Raw genomic sequence first — 23304 nt, forward strand, 5'->3', positions numbered from 1 at the left:
TTGATCCACACGTTATGAACACCACCCTCCTGGCCTTCTTCTTGGGCTTGTTGAAGGAATCAGATGGGGATGCACAAGAGCGAGCGTCTGTAATGAAGACTCTGACCCTATCTTTAGATGCTTGACTGCTGACTACTTTGAAGCCACATGTCCCTCTCTTCCTTCTGTGCCCCAGTCCTGACAAGATGGCAAGAAAGGACTGTGTTCCCTCCATGGAACCATGGAAGCCCCCGCCCGGATATATGGGAACCTCAGCCCTGTCCACCCCGTAACCACAATAGACACCCAAGCTGGTCCCTTTTCTTTGGTCGCTTGGCACATTTTTGAATTGGTGTGGGAAGCCTGTGTACTCTCCCCAGAAAGCGCCGTTATGTAAGAAATCAAGCTGTTCATAGCCTCTTGGTGTGCGTCCTTCTTCTTTGGGATGGTTACCATGAAGTCCTTCGATAATAGTAAAGAGTATGATTCTATAGGAATGTTCTCAGATCCCAATGATCCTAGCATCTCTTTCCTGATCAGAGTTTTCTCTGTATGTACGGGGGTGAGGTTTTCTTTTTTTTTTCCATCAACATTTTTTTTTAGAGTAGTTGGAAGACTGGAACCTTTATGTTTGCAAACAAAACTGCCTGAGTGAGAGAGAGTGGTCAGTGACTCTACAGAATCATCCTGCAGTGTCTAAGTCCCTCCTCTCCCCTATGCTCTGGAATGAAGATCCTCAGGGTCTATGAAAGAGGCAGATTCCATCTGCTCCCCTCCAGCTCGCGTGTGGCCCTCGGCATAACAGACTCCCTCGGGTGCCCATTGGGTTGAGTGTCATGGCCGTGTTAGGAGATGAGAGGGAGAAAGTGCGAACAGGGCCTGCTCCTTGGGCTGGATGGAGGCCCCACCTGGGCTGGACAGAGCAGCCGTCCCGTGTCCCAACCCCCACACAAGCACAGGTAATTCAGTGGACGTGCTGTGGCCAGGGGCTGGCTATGCACACAAAATACTGTGGGGATGTTGGAGGGAGGTTCAACATTGCCTGGAAAAGTTCTGCAAGACCGAGGAGGTGGTGGCCCTTGAGGGGTTCTGAGGGATGTTTAAGAGTGTGTGCAACTAAGTTGAAGCAAAAGACTTGGGCGAGTGACAGCTGACCTCTCCCTGTGTCCCGCCTCATGGTAAACTCACAGATAAGCTCCATCCACAACCGTCACCGTGCACTGGATGTCTGGATCTGTGACACTTTCTCAGCTGCCTTGTCACGCTATTCTCCTTGGAGGAAAGTGTGTCATCCTTGGTGTATAACACGGATATCTGGTCAACCAGACGAAGACGCTAGCCATACAAGAAAACTCTGTCAAAACAGAAATTACTTTTAGTTGTAGAGTCACAGGAAAGGTTTGTGCAAGATAAAAAAAAAAAAATGTGGCACTCATTTTGATTAGGGGATTCAGACACTCTACAAGATTGTAAAAAAATAAACTCGGAAAACAAATTGTGTTTCCACAGTTCTAAGACAATGGGTCATGTGCATAGGAAGGAGTCACAATTAAGCGCATGGTACGTGTGATGTTTTCAAAGGGGAGGGATGTTTGTCTATCAAATATTTTAATATCTATTTATTTGACAGCTGTCACATAGAACTTTTGTAAATAAAAATGCGTATTTGTGGAATGCAGTCTTAGGAGTCTTGTTGGCATCCTAGGAGGATGTAGCTGGGGCAAGCTCACCACCTTCTTCAACTTACTTAACCACAGAACTCTTTTTTGCTAAGGTCATTTACTAACATTTCAATCAAGTCACATTCCAGGAAATATAACCATTAAAATCCTAAACTTGTTACCTGGTAGACTAAGAAGAGCGTTCAAATAGCGTTAAACAGATGTTATTGCAGCAACGTTGACAGGAGTAGAATGCATTTTCCCAGGAAGTGGCAGGCGGCGTATAAATATATACATATATGAACTTTTTCACATGCTAAAAGCTTATGTTATCGGAGACTGACATTTTCCCCTGACCCATGGCTTTCTTTTATTCCTCCAAGAAAACCCTGTCTCTAGTCTAGATCAAGGTCTTTATAACTCTCCAGAAGTTCTGCCTATGCCTAAAATATTTAAGAAAGTGACACTGAGGTTTCCACTAACTTTCTGCATGCGTGGTGCTGAAATTCAGAGAATCCCGGGAAAGTCCCAATGCTTGGTCACCCGAGAGCCTGCGACTAAAATATTTACTACTTGAATTCCCTGCAAGAAAGAGCCCAGCCCTTCATTCAGATATGTTTGATCAATAAATTAACAGGAGAATGAACACAAGAGGCTCAGGGGCTTCTCTTTCTCCGTGTTCGGATCCGAGAAATGATACATTCAATAAACATTCCTTTAAATACTCCTCTGAACTGTGGCATTTCTGAAAAGGACACAGGTGATGTTGAAAATCCCACAGCAGCCCCGTTTTTGTGATAGACTAAATTTGGGTATGTATGACACGCTCTGAGGGTTTTAGACTTCAGCCAAGGAAAACCTCCAATGATTAGTGTTCTAATCGTTCCACTTGTCTGGACATATGTACAATTTCGATGAAGAGGGAATGATTCATGAATTCACGAACGATTCACGAATGAAGAGGCGGCACACCCTCTTATGTGTAAATTGTTCAAGTAGTTGGGGAAAATGATGAGTGTTTTCTAGAGACTTGAGAAACTCCTTGTTCTCGATGAATGAGCTCAGAGTCCACCATCGAGGTCCCCGGACATGAAATCCTGGAGAACCGGGGACACTTTTTACAAAAGAAAAAACACAATGTCGAAAAGCATCTTTGACTTTGTAGCTCAAAGTGTGGTCCCTGGACCAGCTGCACGGGCATTGCCTGGGAGCTGGTTAGAAATGCAGTGTCTTGGTCCCAGCCTGACCTGCAGAAGCTGACTCTGTGGTTAACAAGACCCCTGGGTGACTCACATGCACATTACTATGTGAAAAGGAAGACTCTAGAAGGATCTTTGTTCTGACCTGTCATATTTTAAAAGAGGTGTATTCAGCTCCTAAGGCTGCTGTCACCAATTACCGCCAAGGTTGTGGCTTAAAACAATGCAGATGTATTGTCTTACAATTCTGGAGGTCAGAAGTTTGAAATCAGCCCCACTGGGTTAAAATCCAAGTGTTGTCAGGGCTGGTTCCTTCTGGAGGGTGCAGGGGAGAAGCTGTTCCCTTCCCCTTTCCAGCTTCTAGTGGCTGTTGAATTCCTTGGCCCATGGCCCCTTTCTCCAGCTTCAAAGCCATCAGTGCAGCACCTTCTCCCCTCTCGGACGTCTGTTTCCATCATCACATCTCCATCTCCGACTCTGACACTCTCCCTCTTACCAGAACCCTTGTGATGACACTGCACCCATCCAGATGATCCAGGATCATCTCCCACCTCAAGATCCTTAACTTAATCATACCCACAAGGTCACTTTGGCCATGTAAGGTAATATATTCATAGGTTCTAGAGATTAGGGTGTGAACATCTTTGGGGACCATTATTCTGTCTACCATGTTGGAATTATGATGTGGACATCTTTGGGGACATTATTCTGTCTATGGCATGAGGATTAGGATGTGGACATCTTTGGGGCCATTATTCTGTCTACCACACCAGGATTAGGACGTGGACATTTTTGGGGACATTATTCTGTCTAACACACGGGGATTAGGATGTGGACATCTTTGGGGACATTATTCTGTCTACACACGGGGATTAGGATGTGGACGTCTTTGGGGACATTATTCTCTCTACCACACGGGGATTAGGATGTGGACATCTTTGGGGACATTATTCTTCTACCACAAGAGTAAACAGCATTGGGGGAAGGGTCAGAGATATCTGGTCTCAGCACCACCACTTGGTAGCTAATCACACTGGACCAAGGACCTGACGTCCTGGTCCTTGGTTTCTACATGTGTTTCATGGGAATAATCAATCGTCTCTAGGAACCATCCCGCAAATTCAGAATCTGGAGTGTATTCGGGACTCATCATGGTAGAGAATCCCCCTAACTCAGCGGCTTACCTACTGGCCTTGTGAGAGTGATGAACTCTCAGCCACAATGCTTTGAACTGAAGATGGGGACACGATACTTTGTCTAGCAGATAAGATTAGTGGGGAGCTCAGATCAAGAGCCCCATGTGGAAAGCTGTGAAGTGTCAGGCAAACATCGTGTGTCCTGATCTAACAAAATAAAAAAAAACAAAATACTAAACAAATTAAGAAAACACTTGTGATGGAGCATCTTGCCCAAAGTCTCATGGTGTTGGGCTGGATAACAACCTGGATCTTTGGAAGATGGTCCAGTCTTCTTCATCCATACCTTACCGCTTTCTAGTAGAACCATTGCTCCATCACTGAAAAGCACTTCATAATATCCTTAAGCTTCAACAACTAGGGCCAGCCATCTGTGACCTCACTAGAAATAAAGGGGAAGGAGAGTTGGATGAATTCTTGACTGAGTTCCTGGAGCAAAGCCTTTATTTCGGTCTCTCCCCATTGAAAGTCATGCAGTTAACTGTCTTTCACCCCAGTCTGCATTTTAATTGTTTAGCATCAATAATATCAGTGGGCAATTGATGTTAATAAGAAAGAGCTGGGTCAGCATGGAGGGGAACCAACATGTAAACATGATAGGGTTCCAATATTCTTTTCCGAAAACCGATGATCATCTTAAATGCACCCATTTCCCTAGCTTTGGGAGGCAAACTTCAGGCACGGCCTGGAATTACATCTGCCACATTGCCTTTTAGACTAGAACTCTTGGCCAAACAAAACACAACTCTCAAGGCTCCAGATCAAAAAAAAAAAAAAAAAAAAAAAAAAGCCAAACCCAACCCCATGTAGAATTGACTCAATAGCTGTGTTCATTCATTACGCCAATTCTGTCCAGAGTGGATTTTTTTCCTCAACGGGCTCAATGACTACCTAATTTACTTTCCAACCACAAAGTTAAGCCCCTTTGATCTCAGATATTTCTGTTCCACATGTAAACATTATTACAAGATGTCTCGGATTAGGGAATCCACCCATCCAGTCTAGGATGGAAGACTCAGGCTGCGGTTGTCAGGGAGAAGGGTGTAGGTCAGCCAAGTCTTGGATCTGAACCTAAAGCTGCCACTGGGCTCAGGGTGTGTAACTTGCACACACCTGTGAAGAGTGGATCCCTGCCTAGTGCAAGTAGTCAAGGGCAGTAGGGAGCCAAGTATTAATGAATACATCCGCTCTCTGCAAATGACTGAGGTCTTGCGGCATACACCACCCAAACGTCTCCTCCCCGGACCTGGAATGGACTTCCTTTGGTCACTCTTCATCTAGGTCCTTCTAGAACCTTCTTCAGAGGTGACATGAGGCTAATTCATTCTAAGCCCAAGATCAAAAACAGCTGGGGGTGCTATTTTGCCATGCACGTCCAAGGGGTACTTTTTGATCTTCACCTAATGCGTGTTCCTTATCCTCAGTTCTGTCTTTATTATCTCTCCTCCTGCATCCCCAATGTGGTCTGGGGCAGAAGAGATAATGATGGCTTTGGGTTGACCTGTAAAATTCTGCATGCGTATCTTCATAAGGAAGCAACAATGCTTTTACCCGCTTTTTTCTGTTTCTGGGTTCACAGTGCTTCCTAGAGTGTCTTGTCTGTGAACTTCCTGGAATGTACTAAAAAGCAGATTTTGGTTCAGCAGGTCTGGGTGGGGTCTGAGACTCTGCAAGTCTAACTGGCTCTGCGGCAATGCTGAAACTGCTGGTCCGTGGACCCACGCAGAGTCTCAAGGTTTGATGACACAGGTGGCTATTTATCTAAACATGCTGCAGGAAACACCCCAGGCTGGAAATGGTGGCGGAATGAAATTTGGAGGTCCCTGGGTCTGCTTAACTCAGGAGATGGGGATGGGGCTTGGGGAAGCCACTTCCCTGACCTTCTGTAGGAATTGTACACGTCCAGGCAATTTATCACAGAGAAGATGGGGTGAACTCCCCAGATGGGTCAGCTTGAAGGCACCAGTACAACCAAAAACAACCATCGGTCTACTTGTGCGATTCCATGACCTTCCTCTGTGCTCGTGTATGGCATGTTCCCGAGGCAGAAACAGCTCATCTGACTGAGGGCAGACTCAAGCAAGCCAGAGGGAGAAGTTACAAATGTGGTTTAGCCAAGAAGGGGGGAAAAGGACCTTTGATGAAGTCCCCAACCAGTTTTAAGTAATTTGTTGTGTAAACAGCAAATGAAGACACAAAGGGATTTTTTAAAAATGTCATTGCATTTTAAAATGAGTCTCGCTAAGTTGATGCTTTTAGAACTCATGGTTGAAAGAGGCCGAGTCTGTGTGGGGAGCTCCCTCCGGACCTCTGCAGAGGATATTCAAAGCTCCGCTCTGCACGGAGCAAAGTGCATTTGCCCAGTGGGCTCAGGGCTCAGCTTTAAAAATGGAAGTCAGAAGGCCAGTGCTCACCAGCGCCAGTAGGTGAGGCTGGAATTCTCTAGCTAAATGGATGCTCAAAAGCTACCTTTCACCATCTTCCTAGCATCTGTCAACCTCGGTGGTGTGGAATGATTAATTTAATCTGAGATAATTGGCTACTTAAACTTATATAGCTAGCCCTGTAGATCTAATCAAGGTGGAGATTCTAAAAATAAAGATATTATCATATAAAGATGTCTTTTATTTAAAAAAAGAAAAGACACAAGATCTCCCAGGAATTATCAAATGAGCAATGTTTAGAATAGAAAGTATCCCAGCCTCCTTCAAATGTTTGTCAACATGGGAGTAGATGAATTTTTCCTCCATTTTCCAAATTTCTAGAGTAGACTGTGTTGCAATTCTTGGGAACTGGGCCGAGAAGAAACAGTGAGTAACATTCAGTATTGGAACCCGCCGTTTCCAATTTCCTGAACCATCAGGAGAATATCATCCCTCTGTTCAGTGTTATTGGTGAACTGTAACTTTTGAATCAATATTACAATTACGCGTGCCCAGCATTTAATGTCTTCTATAGAAAGTCATGGAAACTCCTTGGAATAGAATTGTTTTTCTTTGGAACAAATAGCTAAGCAGAGAGAACTGTAAAGAGATCTACACCTATTCCTCAGAATGTGTTTTGTGATTTCTTTGCGTGGTGAGCTTGTCTCTCTTCCAGGGGAATGTGATTCCCCCAATGACACGGGGAACACAGGCCTCTTCCACTCAACTTGTTCTCATCCTCTGGATTTACTCCTTGGTAAAACTAAGAATAGCCCTGTAAAGAGTCTGCAGAATTATCTAGACTAAGCCAATTCATTCATTCTTGGGTGCATTCATTCATTTAATGAATACTGATTGCCTAGACTATGCCAAGTGTTGAAGGAGGCCTGTGTATATGTGAGTGTAAACAACTGATCTCAGAAAGTAATAGATGGGTGGATGGTGGATGGATAAATAGATGGATGGATGAGTGGATAGGTGATTGGATGGATAGATGGATGAATAGATAGATGGATGGATAGATGAATGGATGGACGTTGGATGGATGGATGAACAGTTGGGTAGATGGGTGGATAGATGGAAGGATGGATGGATGGATGGATGGACGGATGGATGGATGGATGGATGGATGGTTAGACAGATAAGTGAATGGTTAGATAGTTGGGAAGATAGATGGATGGATGGAAGGATGGACAGGCAGATGGATGGATGGATGGATGCATGGATGATGAATGGGTGGATGGATAAATGAATGGATGGATGAGTGAATGGATAGATAGTTGGGTAGATAGACAAATGGATGGATATACGGAAGAGTCTCAAATTCCTGGCTTACTGCCAACCCCTTTCCATCCGTCAGGCTGTTTCCTGGTCCGAGAGGGCAGAGTGAGTGGTCCCATGCAGAGGTATGAGGGGGTATGCTCTTGTCAGCAGCCCCAGGCACTAGCAGTGTTATCTTTGGCATGCAACTCAACCTCTGCTCTTGCACTGTCATGTCTTTAAAGCAGAGATATCCACAGTGTCTACCTCACAGGGTCATCATGAGGATTTTGTGAGAAAATCCAGGTCCAGATGGCATAGTGGGAGTTCCATACATGATACGACAAGTGAGAGAGTGATCATTACATGTGTCCTCCCAAACGTACTTGAGGCCATTACTCCTGAGTAGCTCAAAAACAGTCATTTTCCAACTGAAAACTCGGTAAGATGGGTTATAGTTTTAAACTAGATGACCTCAGCGTTAAGTTTGCAGCTCTTCCAGGAAGAAAAACTGGAGCCCACGGTGATCTGGAACGATAAGACGTGTCACAGAAATGCGGGCATGTCAATCAACAAGGGGACGATGGAGAACCCTGCACAAAACATGAGAAGAACAATGAGCTATCCCCGCTCAGACTGATGAACAGAACAAAGGGAAAAGCAAGTGAGAATGTCGTAGGGGTTAGCACATGGGACCTGCATTTAGATTCCCAAGAGTTTGGCTCACGCCTGCCCCTTGCTTGTGCTAACCTGGGCCAAATGCCGTACATTCATCAGCTGCTCGATCTGTGAAAGATCAACAACCTTCCTCCCTCATTCGCGGGGGCGAGAAGGATTGAATAAGGTGATGTCCAGCCTGGCAGTGCTGACTATTCCGCTGTGTTGATGATATATCTTTATTTGGCTTTGCCTTACAACAGAGCCTGTGCTAAGCGGAAATGTTTATGCCAGATTGATGCCTTGCTTGACTCTCCTAGAATCGATTCCAGAAGGTGGATTCCTCTATTCCTTCATTTCTAAAGTAAGCGAGGAGTGTGTTGGCATGTTTTCCCATAACACTGAGCGTTTTCCAAATGTACTAATACTCTTGACATGTAACATTTTTCTCCAAGCTACCGAACACTTAACAGCAACCCCTTAACAAGTTTTTTCCTTTGGTCGTTTCTGAAATTTTAGCAAGAATGTGGAGTATGCTGTAGCCAAGTGGATGTGGGGGTCCCCAAAACAGAGGGGTTGCGTGTGGATGAAGGTAGAGTTTCTGAGAATCCACTGATCTGATAACCCGTGAAGGATTTGGTGTTGGTGTGAGTGTGTGCATTTTTCATCCCTGTGCAGAGTTTTCACGTGAATCTCAAAGATAACTGTCTTCCCATTTTATCACAGCTGCCACAGCAGACACAGCTCCAACCTCTAACCGAGCCTTTTCCACTTAAAAAGAGAAACATGCCTTTGCCATTCAGAGTCTCAGACAAGGTCCACGATCTTTTCTTTTTTTTAACATAAGGTTTAAAAGAAGAGTGTCAATTCTTATCTTGTCAGCTGGCATTCCAGGATAAATTTATAGCCTATGACTTAATTAGTCAATCCTGCCCTCTTAATGCAACAAGTTTCTCGCTTAATATCATGCATGTCCAATTTTTTCTAAGTTTGTTCCTTGGGGAACTGAAAATATTCAGCATCTTGGTAACTGGCATGTGTCAAGGACTTTTATATTATGCCCTAATTGTTAAATACAATCTACATCTACTAACATAGTCATCACAATGGCCTCGTACAAGAGGCATTGCATTATTATTGGCTTCATTTTTCAAATTGGGCACCATAGGATGTCTCACTGATGAGATGGCCAAACCGGGGTTCAAGCCAAGGCATCCTGAGTCGAAACCATAATCTTAGCCAGGAATCTATGCTGAGATGACCTAAGCCTGTCCACTGAGGGGGATTCTTATCTTCTCCCATACTCATGGAAAGTAGAGGGATCTGGTCTGCATCATGGTAGTGATATGAAGGAGACACACCCAGGACTCTGTGTTCAGGCTTCCCTCCCTGGTGTCTCAGTATAATGTACTCCTATAACATGGGGAAGGGGCTGGCCGCCTCACAGGTCCTCCCCTGCCAATGTTTGGGCTCTGGGTCCCTAACAAATCCCCTACATCACCACCAAGGCAGCTGCTTCTCAACCATCTCCCTCTGCTTTCTTGGACCAGCCATCCCCCACCCCAAGATTCTGAAGCCTTTTCCCCAGGGGACATGCCACCCCCCGCCCAGCCCCTTCACACACTGAATCCTTTTGTTGGGAATGAGTGTAGATACCAAAACTATCTATTAGCCCAGATTTTCCCATATTTTCCTTCTTTGGGTTAATATTAAAGTAAGTGCATTATAAGCACAAGAATTTTTTTCTTTTATCCCATTGAAATTGTACTTATTAAATATGCCTTTTCCCACTCTGTTCCTTACTCCTTCCACACTGTTCTGGGCTGGGTTCAGTGACTACCCTGCATCTTATGGTAGGCTTACCTGCCTAGTGGGGCAGCCCCCAAATTAGGCATGTGCCCCACGAAAACTGAGATCAGTGGGCCTGGAGAAGACCATTCTCCAGGGCAGGGGTGGGGACCTTCCTGAATCCTTCTGAGATACAGGGAAATGACCTCAAAATCACTCAGGTGTTAAATCATAATCAAGTTTTACCATTGCTTGGTTGTTGTCGTTGTTTTCATAGAAACAACACCCATTAATACACATCGAAAGCTTTTGCGAGTCTCATTCTACAGGACACACAGAGACCACACTATGCCAACCTCATGTGATAAACGCATTCCCGCCCTCCACATCCTCAGCGTCGGTGAATTCTCTGTGTCCTGAAGTGCTACTATGCCAGCTACGTATTTGCCGGTGTTCTGTTCCTGCCATGAGACAAAGAGCTGTACCCATGTCATGCAGTTTCAAAAATATTTTATTTTCTGGGATAGCCATAATGTCTCAGCTTTGTCTTGATTGCCTGTCTCCACGTGGGGAGGCAGAAGCCGTGACGAGACAAGACCGAGGCGCCATACATCACACCCGCGAAACAGAATGACAGTAGCATTTAGGACAGTGTATAAAAGGCTCACCAGGGTGCAAACTGACAGGACGGGGGTGGGTGTGGCCGGGTTGCACACTGCCTAGTACATTCACCGAGACGTACACGCCCCACACCACAGGGCCCCCCGGAATTCTCACCCTGGCCCCCTCGATTGTTAAACAGAGGAAAAACAGCGCAAAGTCTTCGGTGGCTGCCGGACCCGGCAGTGCGACTCTCACACGTGATGCAATTTAGAAAGTGCCCGATGCTTTGTTTAGAGTTCCAATGTCGCTCACGCTAGATCTGTGTCTAGAATTTTCCAGAACTCTCTTATTCCATGTGCAAAGTCTCTAGTCTGTATTGGATAGAGTTATTTCTTTCTTCCAGAGCACGGTGCCTTCTCCTGGCAACAGACGGATAAAAACATTGGGGGTAATTTGGCGACAAGAATGATGGGGAGTCCCCTGTGTCTCTTCCTGAGTGCATCTGCTCAGCACACGGGAGGAAGCCATAAAGCACTGGGCGTGGTTTGTGTGAGTTTTACGGCATGGACTGCATCTGAGATTAAATGGGTCAGGTCCCATCTGCACCTACCTTAACAATGGTATACTCTGAAGCTGATTGTCCTCTGGACTTCTCTAGCCGGGAATAAGAGTAAACACTTCCGCTGGGCTGCCCCATGGGCGTTTGAACCTCTGTGGGTTACGACTACACACAAGGAAAAGGCTGATGGGAACTTCACAACGAGAGTGGGCCAGGCGGGTGGGCAGGGATGGCTGGATGGGACCACGAGGGTGGATGGAGGTTACAGATGCCAGCATGGCCCCGGAGGTGACACTGCCCATGGGTCCTGACTGCCTTGTGATGGCTTGGCAAGATGGGTGATGGGGAATGGCCTTAATCCTCATGGGTGGTCACCCCACCCTTCACCCCCACAGTGCGGCTGGGATGGCATGCTGGTCAGCAGTCTCCAGAGAAGGGCTGAGCAGTGACCTCCAGGGATCCGACCCTCCACATTGGAGTCCTGGCCCGCCGGTGGCCCACGAGGGGGATGGTCTCACAACATCTCGGCTTGTACCTGGAGAAGAGGTGAATGGAGGGGTCCACAGCTGCCGGAGTTCTCTGACCCTTGGGGAACCCTACATAGATGTAAAGAGAAGGAAAGAAAAAAGGAGCATAAGGAGAAGAAAAATCAATGGTGACCTGAAGAAAGCTAATACTCTTCAATACCACTGAGAAGCCACTTCACCCAGAACCCAGATCTTGGACCCTATTAACACACTTAAGCAGAAGGAGCCAGGGCTTCCTAGAGAAATGGCTGATTCTAGGACCAGGGCTTGGAAGACACAGGATGTTCCTGGAGCATCTTGTAGTTCCAGAAAGTGGGGAATGTTCAAAATACAAAATGATTGGGGCATGTCAGAGGGATGAAGAAGGCAAACTGGAAGAGATCTCAATGGCCAAACGATTTGAGCAAGGAAATAAAATAGTGGTGGATTGGAACCCCAAATATAAAATAAATATCCATGAGTCCACATTGACAGAAATTCATGATTGGATAATTAAATGAAGTAAGAGAAATTAATCACCCAAGCATAAGAATTCCAAATGATCTGTGTAGACACTCAAGGAGGTGGAAGTTAAGTCCCCACTCCTTAAGTGTGAGCTGTGCACAGTGACTTCCTTCCATCGAGTATGGAAAGAGGGAAAAGTAACTTGACAGTGGAGGAATCTGACCAATGCCACCTCAGCCAGGTGACCAAGGTCAATGCCCATAATGGTAAGTCATGTTGATAGTATGTGTCCCTGTGATAAAATGTGCCTAAGGATACACCTTTGATAAATCATGATGAGAAGGGCATTTCATCTGCATGGTCTTCCATTCAAAAACCAACCATCCCAGACTAAGCATGAGAAAAACATCAGGGAAATCCCAACAGAGCGGCATCCTACAAAATGCCTGACCAGTCCTCCTCAAAGTTCTCAAGGTCATCCAAAACAAGGGAAGTCTGAGACACTGTCACAGTCCAGAGGACTCCAAGATGTGATGACGAAGTAATGTGGGGTCTTAGATGGGGTCCTGGGACAGAAAAAGGTCATTAGAGAAGAACTACTGAAATAAAAATAAAGTTTAGAGTTTAACTTTAAAAAAAAAAAAAGAGCAGGAGGGTCTTCACGAATGTGCCTGCATGAATAAAAATTTCCATTCATGGATTATTTCTATTCTGCGTATGGCTGAACCGAGTGGAACAAGGCAAGACCCAGGCATCTGGGGTGCCTGAAGCCCGAGGAGATGCTCGGCATTGCATCGGGGGGAGTTCCGGGTCCCTGCCACTCTCAAGCCACCCCAAAAGGCAACATCTATCAAAGAAGCAGACTCTTGGTCTTACGTAAACCTGCCCGGGTTGTGTGGGCATGTTCCCCCAACCAGGGATAGTTCTGGCTGAATAATCCTACGTTTAGAAAACAAGGAATGGTTGAGAGTGCCGATGGGAGAGCGGATGCTTCCTTCCAGGGAGAGGAATCCTGCCAAGAACAGGACAGGTGAGCAGAGAGGCAGTTGGGCACCTGTGCAGCCCAACACGGGGGCCGCCAGCCACAAGAGGCTTCAGAGCACTTGAATATGGCTTGTCTGCATTCAGATACACTGTAAGCATACAATCCACGCCAGATCCGAAGACCTAGTCTGAAAAACAGCATGTCCACCATGTGCCATATGAATATATAGACAATTCCAAATGCATGTATATATGTATATAATTTTAATATATAATTTTAACAAATTATATATGCATACATTTATTTATATACCTATAAAATTGACATACACATTTATAAACTTTGTAACTATATTTACACGTATAAATACAAGTTTTTATAAAAATTGTACAAATTTTATAAATTTAAAAACATAAAGTACACATTTCTATTAATATATAAATTTATATATGCATGTATACACACACACACACACATACATACACCTGTTGAAATGATACCATTTTGATATAGTGATTAAATAAAATGTATTATTAAAGTTGATGTCACCTCTTTCATTTCACTTTGTCATGTGGCTCCCAGGAAATTTTAAATTAGGTATACAGCTCGTGCTGTATCTCTGTTGGACGGCAGTTGTTCTAGACGCTGGAAAAATGGGGTTTCCAGGGAAAATGCAGAATTGGGGTCCCCAGCACCTCAGCGGAGTGCTAGGTAGGGCTGTATCCACATGGCCTGTGCTCTCCCAGGACACCCGGCCAGGTAGGTGGCTGCCCACTCCCATCCCCGATGACCACCAGCCCCTCCACCTTTGGCAGAAAGTGGCACCAAGTCTTTTCCAGTGGGGATTCTCTGGGACCAAAGCAGACCCAGTGCCTGGGGGTCCCACCTTGCTCTAGGTGGGGCCACTTGGAAGTGGGTGGCCGGTCATTCTGAGCTGAGGGATGGAGCTTGGGGTGTGTGGGGGTGTCCCTCATCCTTTGTCAATGAATATCTACTGAAAAGGGCTTTCCCCCTCTTGAGTTACTCCAGTTTCCAGCTGGAAACTCCATGGAGCACCTTCTCAGTTACTGCATTTGATGGGTGACCATCCTAGGCACCATCCCCACACCGTACAAGGATGGTCACGCTCCCCAGCCCCTGTACCGGGCACTGCTGAATCTCACTTTTGCAGGGAATCTGATCCGTGTTGGTCCAAAACACATGCTCCAGGTTTATATCTGTTCTTTCCAGCCCGGAATTCCTAAGTCTTACCCTGAAGAACGGGTGGATATCTGCTGCCCATTACTGTGTCTCCCTAGGAGGCTGACATTCCCAACAGGGCTGAGTCAGGTGGGTAATTTGCTGGGGGAATGTGAGGGGCACAAAGGGTGTCCTTTCTGATTGGCTTTGGAGCCTGGCTTTCCACCACTGCAAAGTCATCCCGGCTTTCAGACGCAGCAATTCTGGAAGATTCTAGGAAAATAGGCAAAGGAGGGGTAAATACACCCATCCACACGGTCTCGTCTGCCCCCAGCACAGCTCCCTGCAGGAGCAGGAAGACGAGCCCCAGGGAACAGGAGCCAGGACCGTGGGTTGGCTCTCAACCTTGACTGATCATGTGCCAGGCGTGGTTTTTAGGCTGTTTCCAGATCTGCGAGACTTATGAACCACGACCTTCATCGGTTCCTTACTCTCCTTCTCCCTTCTTGAATCCCCGAGGCGGAAGCCCGAGGGGGGAGAATCATGACGCACGTACGGCAGCTGTGGATCTCAGTCTGGAGACTTTGGCATCTCTAAGATAGCGACGGTAATGGTACCCACCTGGTGCGGAGCAGGTGCCACCTGAGGGTGGGGTCCCGAGAAGCAGACCCCACAGGTGGGACTCAGGGGCGTAGCATTGACAGAGGGAGGGAGGGAGGACCCATCAGGAAGGTGCAGTTGCTGAGTGATAATGAAGTCTCAAGTCACATGTGGACCCCATCCGTGGGGGGCTCTGGAATACAACCTCTATTGCAGAGTTTCCTGTCCTGGGGTATGGAAATGTGTGTGGGCCTGTGTGCAAGCACGTGGGCTCTGTCTCTGCCTGGAACACACTTTCTCCCCAACTTCCCCTGGAGAACTCCTCTTTGCCCTTCGGAGCTCAGTCAAGGGTATGGCCCCTGAGAAACCTCCTCCTGCCTCCCACCCCAGTGGGGCCTGGGTTCCTCCTCCGTGTTTCTGCAGCACGGAGACGGAGCGGTCTGTACACCAGGTGTGCCGTGGCATCCTGCCCAGACTTCTGTTCCAGCCCGGATCGAAATGTACCACGATTATCAAATAACCTTGCCGTCTCCCCGGCCGGGAATTTACACTCTCAGAGAAGACGACGCACATCTGGTAAATACTGCAGCTCCTGGAGCATGGAGGACGCTCAGGAGAGATTTGGTAATTGAGTGTTCTGGGCTGAGCTGTGTCCTCCCCAAAATTCGTATGTTGGAGTCCTGATCCCCAGGACCTCAGAATGGGGCTGTATGTGGAGATGGGTCTTTAAAGAGGTGATGAAGGTAACATGAGGTCGTGAGGGTGGGTCCTGATCCAACAGGACTGGTGTCCTTATGAGAAGAGGAGATGAGGACACAGACACACACAGAGGGACGACCATGTGAGGACACGGGGAGAAGACGGCGTCTACACGACGAGGAGAGAGGCCTCAGGAGAAACCAGCTCTGCCCACACCCGGATCTCGGACTTCTGGTTTCCAGAATTGTGAGACAATAAATAAACGTTTAAGTCACCCAGACTGGGGTAATTTGTCACAGCACCTCTAGCAACTTAACACAATGAATGAATCAAATAGTACGCGAATTAAAATTCTAGCTGCACTGTCCAATATGGTAGCCACTAGCCATGTGGCTACTTAAGTTTAAATAATTAAAACTCAAAACAACGAAAAGTCCAGGCCCTCACTGAATCTAGCCACATGCAAATAATCAGAAGCCATGTGTGGCTGGTGGCTCCTGTCCTGGACAGAGCAGGTCCAGAGTCTTCTCAATGCTTGCCCATCCTGTTCTTGGTGGGATTCCTCTCCTCTGACCCTGAAGGAAGCACTGCTGGTCTGGTCTGCACTTCAGAAGGCGTGTTCCCCTCCCAGCTGTCCCCAGATGGAGGCCCTTGGCGGGTGTCGCCAGCTTGAAATGATGTCCCTTGATAGACATCGTTACAGGATTAACTTGATAGAACTCCTCAAAATGCAGCATCACAGGAGATGATCCTGGATCGTTGGGTGGACCCAATGACTTCACACAGGTCCTTATAAGATGGAGGCAGGACGAAGAGCAGATGATGTGCTCATGGAAGCGGAGCTCAGAGTGACGTGTGGCCACCAGCCAAGGGGTGTGGCCGCCTCTAGAAGCTGGAAGAAGCCTGAAAGGATGCTCTCCTAGAACTTCCACTGTGGCAATATGTCACGGCAGCCACGGGAAATGAATGCAGATGATATAATTTCAGACCCTGGCCTGGCACTGCCGGTACCCTCTGGAACATCGGAATGATGTGATGGGAAGGATCAAATTTTGGTCCATGCCTCTCTTTTATAATTCAGTTGGGTGTTCTGTAATAGAACTATCCCTCCGAGCTCTTTGTCACCACCGCACCATCTCAGAATTGGAGCAGCCTTTCAAATTGGGGCAAATTCGTCCTACTGAGGAGACGTGTGATGTGTGTGGGCAGGGGGCTCCCCCTGTGGCCGTGCTGTGCCAGTCTCGAACCCTCCAGACCACAGGGGTGAGATGACATGATTTCTCACTGCCCCAAAACATGGGAGCAGGCAACCTTCCTGCCTAATTTCCAGCCCTGCCCTTTTTTCTCTAAATGGATTTTCTTTTTTGAGAAAAGATCCCATGCGTTTTTGCATACGGTTCTTTCTTCGATAACTATCCAACGAAACCAGGTGAGAAAGTTGAAAATTATACCCATACTTCTGACCAACACGAGATTTTCATTTTGTTTCGTTTTCCGGGTTTAATGAACACATCTCCAAATTTGCAAGCACAGGGAGCCACAAAAAATTCCACTGTGTGGAAATGATCCGGATGCATCCAGTTCCTGAAGCTTTTGTGGAAGCCTGGCATCCTGTGTCTTACTCCCTGAGCCCACGAAACCACTAGTCAAAAAATATAACCCTGGACATGTTCCCTGGGATAAAAAGAAATCATCGTTCTGGAATCTAACTAAGGGCTAAAGGTGACATCTGGGAGGATTTCAAGGTTGATATCTGGGCCTTCCTTGTTTTTGCTTTATTCCCAAACAGAGACGTGGTTGGCTGGAAAACAGCTGAGTGAAGTTTCCGGTGCTGGGGATGCCACCGAGGACGGGGAAATATAGGCCCCGAAACAGGTCACCCGGCTCGGACAGAAAGCAGACTCTCTTTATAGCACACGGCACTAAATAAAACCCTGAGCACCTAGAATAGGCCTGGGGGACTTTTTTTCTTCCAGGCGAAGGATAATTATTTCCTAAATATAATTCCTTTGGTAAAAGATGGTCCCTCCTCATGGCTCTGCACCCTAGAAACACTTGGAGAGAGAAAGAAAAAAAGATGGCAAAGAAGAAGAAGAAAAAACACAGAGTAAAACCTCAAACTCCTAATTTCTTTTCTTCACAATACGATTTTAGGTTCTCTGCAGCATCAAGATGCCAAGCCCTCGAAACCTGCCTGAAGGAAACACAGACCATTAAAAAATAAATGAAAACGGGGAAGGGGTTTAATTACAGTCAGCTCTTCGACAAGGTGACATGCCTGTTGCTGGAAATCACGGAGCTGTGCAAATCAAGAACAAAAATCAGAGTCTAGGGGAAAACCAGGATTAAGGTCATGTCACTGGAGAACTTACTTATAGTAAAGAAGAGATATGGTTATAGTCAAGTGGTAGCAAAGAGTGACAAGTGTTAATGGCTAAGGTATACACAAGTTCTGAAATGAATATGGCCATCGACCTGGAGAAGTTTACTTGTGGAATTGGACGTCGGAAGTGTTTCAGCTTGTGGGTGATGGTAAACTGAGAATCTAAGGGGAAGTTGTAATAACAGATGTGGGTGAGTATTACTCATGCACCCCACGTGTGAATTGAGGGGCTGGCAGATTTTGGAGGGGGTGCTAGCGCGTGTTTGGTGCAGGGCTCAGTCCTGCTGGGTGTCGTTTTCTGGGTTCACGTAGAATTTCTTGCAGATGAAACCACACACAAGAAAACACAACCCCGCACTATGATCAGATTATTCCCTCCATCAATCGCGTTGGAACAAGCTGACATTTTCAACACAAGCGTTCTAGCAGAACTGACTTTCCGGGAGCCTCCAGTTCAACTCATCGACTCATGATTGTTAAATGCAAACTCCTGTTTATTTGTTATATAATTTTTTTCCCTAGAAGAAAAGTTTATGCAATACACCCTGTTTTAGGCGTCCATTTGGGGCAACATTCATTCTCATGTCTCTTTATATCCGCCTCTACCATTTTATTCAGTTGGACACTCATTTTTTGTCTTGGAACTTTTTGCTAACAGTTGATAACGTCCAAGGTCCACGTTGTCTTCATCCCCATGAGACTGGCCCCATTGGTATCCAAACATTAAAAGATGAGATATTGGGAAAAGGATTATTTTGTTTTCAACGTAATGGTATTCACGCATCACAAAGGTGGTAATAACGCAGCAATGAAGAGTGAAGCACCAAGACCTTCTGTTCGGACCCTCGAGGATTGGTAGACTTCAAGGACTCTGTTTTTCTAATTGCATCAGCCAATTTCCCCCGGTGACTGTCCTGTGATCATCTTGGATGACTGGTCCACCTGTGGCTCCCATCACCGTATCCATGCAAACACCACCATTGCATGCAAGTCCTTAGACATCTAATGAATTACAGGAGGTGAAGGCAGATGGAATGGAAGGTTTGGTCTGGTCAGATGGTGAGAGAGAGAAAAATGACCTGCAAACAGCCACTGTTGACCCCCTGGTAGCCTGGCCTTCAGATCCCAAGTGCACGGTTTCTTAGCCACGCGATTGGACCCGGTGTTCACTGGTGCAGAGGAAAACAGCAGCACCCTCCAGGGTTTTGTAAAAATCACGTGAAACCATCTTAACCCCACAGGAGGTGCTTAATAAATGCATGGTGCTTGCTCCCAGGCTCTAAAGATGCTATTTGGGAGGTAGGTGAGGATGAGTTCCCAAAAGAAATGGCGCGGGCCTTATGCACACAAGTGTGCCGGACCTCGCGCTTCGGAAGGCCACCCACCAATTCGGAGCATTCTGTCGGCTTTAAACTCTTTTCGGAACTCTTCTGGAATTGTCTCCAAGTGCCCGTCTGGCCCTCACCTTACGCTCACACTATATCGAGCTGAAAGCCGCATTTATTAAATTGGCTCCTAAAGTCATTCCCCCGACTTGGCTCCAAAGGAGGTTTCGGTGTTTTCAAAAGTCCCGGGCTCCGCCTGGAAGGCACCAGGCTCACCAGCGGGGCTGGCATTACTTGAAAGACAGGCCGCTCTTTCCCAGGCGCCGGGGCCGGGTCAGACAGGCAGGTGCACAGACCACAGGGAACACGCACGCCAGCCGTCAGGGGACAACGCCCCTCTCTGGAAGGCCCCTCTGGAAGACACTCAGAGCACACGTAGTCTGCGCCTGACCATAAGGTCACGCCCCATATCCATTCATGCTTCCTTTATATTTACGCGTTGCAGGTTGCTGGACCAAATCTGTTGGGGGGGGGGTGGAGAGAATAACTTATAGAAACACGATCTTTTCAGAAATGGAATGACTCAGAAGGCACAGAAGGTGTTTGGCTGCTTCCACGGGATTGTTTTCCTCTGTGTATGCGCCGTTTTGTTAGCATCCCAGCCTGGGGACCAGCTTTGGAGGCACGGAGCACGGGGATAGAGCACAGCCTCCCCTTCCCCTGGAGTGCCCTCCATCTCATCTGTGTCACCACCGCCCCTTCCAGGTTAAATTCACATCTATTTCCCATCTCATTCTGTCAACGTGACGGAGCTCGACCGGGCCTCCGCCTGGGACATCCTGCAACCAGCCGGTCAGAGTGGGACTGGCTTTTCTCCATCTGCCACCATCTCCGAGCTTTCTCCCCTCTTTCTTCGTGCCCACGTGTTTTCGGAGGCCCCTGCGGTGCAGACACGTTTAAATACGAACATCTGTGGAGTGGGCCTTAAAAAACTTAGAAACAAAAGGCTGTTGCCATTGTAAGAGGCATCATGCTCATCTGACAAGCATCCTCTGTCTCTGTTTTGTTCTGTTTTTTTTTTTTTTTTAACTGCAAATAGCTTTGGAAACAAGAATAAGACGCCCCAGCCTATTCTTTTTCCCAGCATCACGGATCTTGAATTTTAAAATGTGCACTTCTGTCCCAGGATCTTGTTCTTCAGGGATGTGGATTGAGGGGGATACGGAGGCTGGTGCATCATCGAGTAGTAGTTAAGCCCTGTGATCCACACTTTCTTCTTCGTCCCCTCGTCCCCCGGCTTACACATCCCTCTTGAGCAAAAACAAACTGCCAACCAAGCAAACACCTCTGGCCACTTCGGCTGCCGCCTGCTCCTTTGCTGCTGAATTGTAAGTTTTAGGAAGTTCTCTCTTATCTGATTGACGACCGGCCTCCTTGTAAGCGTCGTCTACTTCCTCTCCTTCTGGGCTCTGGCTGTTCTGTTTCCCTACGTCTGAGGCTTCTGTGCAGGTCGAATTTACTCAATTCTCTCAACTATTCTTCAAAAGAAGCTGAAGTTCCCAGCCTCTTTGCCGCTTTGGAGACCCTCCAGTCTGGGAAGGATGCGGGGGCCACATGAGGGAGCTTCTGGGAGGGTCTTTACACGACATGGGATCCAAACCACCATCCATTCAGGACTTATAAAAATATTCTCAGATTCAAAGACAGAAAGTCTATTACGACACGGTCATGTGTTTTCCTTACACTAGGAACATAACTGATAACTTCCAAAATATAGACACATTCTTGAATTCACTCTTTTTCAATTTGTATGGCTGATTCTGAATACAAATAAACTAATGTCAATATTCATTATCAAACTGAATGAAATAGGTCCAAATTCTTTTTCAATTGAGACCTGTGTGGGCAGTGCTTAGAAATATATATTAAGCTGTTATATATTTTAAAAAAAACTTAAAAGAAAAATATTATTCCTAAACTCTAAGAGAGAGCTGAAGCTAGAAATGCAACTTTAAACTTTTTTGAATGGAAATGCAATGGATGTGAGTTTTTACTTACACACACACACACACACACACACAACATAAACACACGCATGCATGCACGCAGGTCTGTGGGTCTGAGCTCAGAGACGGTTGCTGATGGAGTTTCTTTCCTTGTGATCTTGGTAAAGTTACATAACCTTTCTCTCTCAGCCTCATTTTTCTGTTCTGTATAAGATTGGGATAATAATTATATCCATGTTCCTGTTTGGAGGATACAATGCAATGTAAATAATATCATTTTATCTTCGTGTCTGATACTTAGTAGCACGCTCTGCAAATCTCAGATGTAATTGTTGTTTATAAGAAACCACGGTTCCTCTGGCAGCTGTCCACCCCACTCTGTACTTCTTGCTGCCCGTGGAGAATGACGAAGGTGATAAGACAGATATTTCTGTCTCGTCACACCTTTCAAGATTTTTGAGACTTCCTTCTCCTTTGATTCCGGGTTCATCTTACTGGACCCCAGAGCATGATTCTAAGTGGACAGCACTGTCCTGACATAGAAGAACTTTGTCTTTAGGTAGGAAATACCCAAATGGTCACCACGCTCTTGTGGCCCATTTGGGGAGCTGATGGACCAAGACATGCAAGGATGGGCAGAAAGGGGAACCGGGCGTTCCTTTCACGGAAGCAGAGAGAGGTCTCCCGTGGGAGAGAAACATGCCCCCTCTCCAGCCCGAAACTCCAGGTGTGAGTCTGTCATTTCCAGGGACGACTCTGCTCTGACCAGCTGTGTGACCTTGGGCCAGAAACCGCCTCTCCCTGCCTTGGTTTCTGTACCTGAATTGAGGATGTGAGCGATGACCTGGCCTCTCCCCAGGATGGTGGCATAGATCTAGGAGAATCTAGATTTGGGGAGGTCTTTTGTAGATCACAGAGAGCAGCGTGAACGTGAGTGCTTGTGATTCATTTTGTCTAAAGGGTGCTGGTCCTATTTGGGGGTCTATCTATTTCCGGAGGTTACTGTTTCTCAGCATGAGCGTTAATGAGCTGTCCACTTCATGTGTGCCTTGCAAAATCTGAATTCTGGACCCCACGTTTTGTTCTGATTTTGTCACCAACATTTCAGCCGATGTGGTGATGACTATTAAACAGGGATGAAATTTAATCATTCATAGAACCCACATGCATAGGGCTAGCTGCTAAATGACAGGAAGACATTCTCTGGGAAATTCAATAAACATTGCTCTATTGGGATTGAAATCACGTGTGAGAAAAATAATCAGAGGGAGACCAAGAATGCACACATTGAGGAAATCACCAGATTTGAATGAGGCCTCAGCTACTGTGTGTATGGTTAGCATCATTCTTTGTGTGGCCCGACCATCCGGCCGTATGCAAGTATCCTGGATGGTGTCAGTTATGTAATTTTTGACTATTTTCATTGTAACCGTATTTTCCTCTCCCTCTCAGACGTGTCCCACTAGTGACCAATGTCTTCCCAAATGCTCACCCAAGAACCAGGCATCTCCCAGTTCCTGATGGCCCAGCCGGCAGGGTATGTGTTTGGTATAATTTTGGATGCTAATTCACGTGCTGTGCGTGGGGTACTGATGTGGGAGGCTCGGGTGGCCTTTTCTCCTCTGTGGGACTAGTTTTCAAGGCATCACATTTCTGCATGTGACCATGGAGCTCTCATCCTGTTTCTGCTCAGCTAATTCACCTGCTAAGACCTGGCGCTCAGGGCTTCAGAAATTCATCAGGAATATTTGTCCTTTCTGTTGTCAGAGGGTTTTTTTTAGGGCAAATCTTAGGCTTTTGGGACTTGAGTTTGGGGGGAAGGTTGGGGTGG

The sequence above is a fragment of the Ceratotherium simum genome, chromosome Y, assembly GCF_057802395.1.
Source record: "Ceratotherium simum simum isolate JZ-2026a chromosome Y, ASM5780239v1, whole genome shotgun sequence".
NCBI lineage: Eukaryota > Metazoa > Chordata > Mammalia > Perissodactyla > Rhinocerotidae > Ceratotherium > Ceratotherium simum.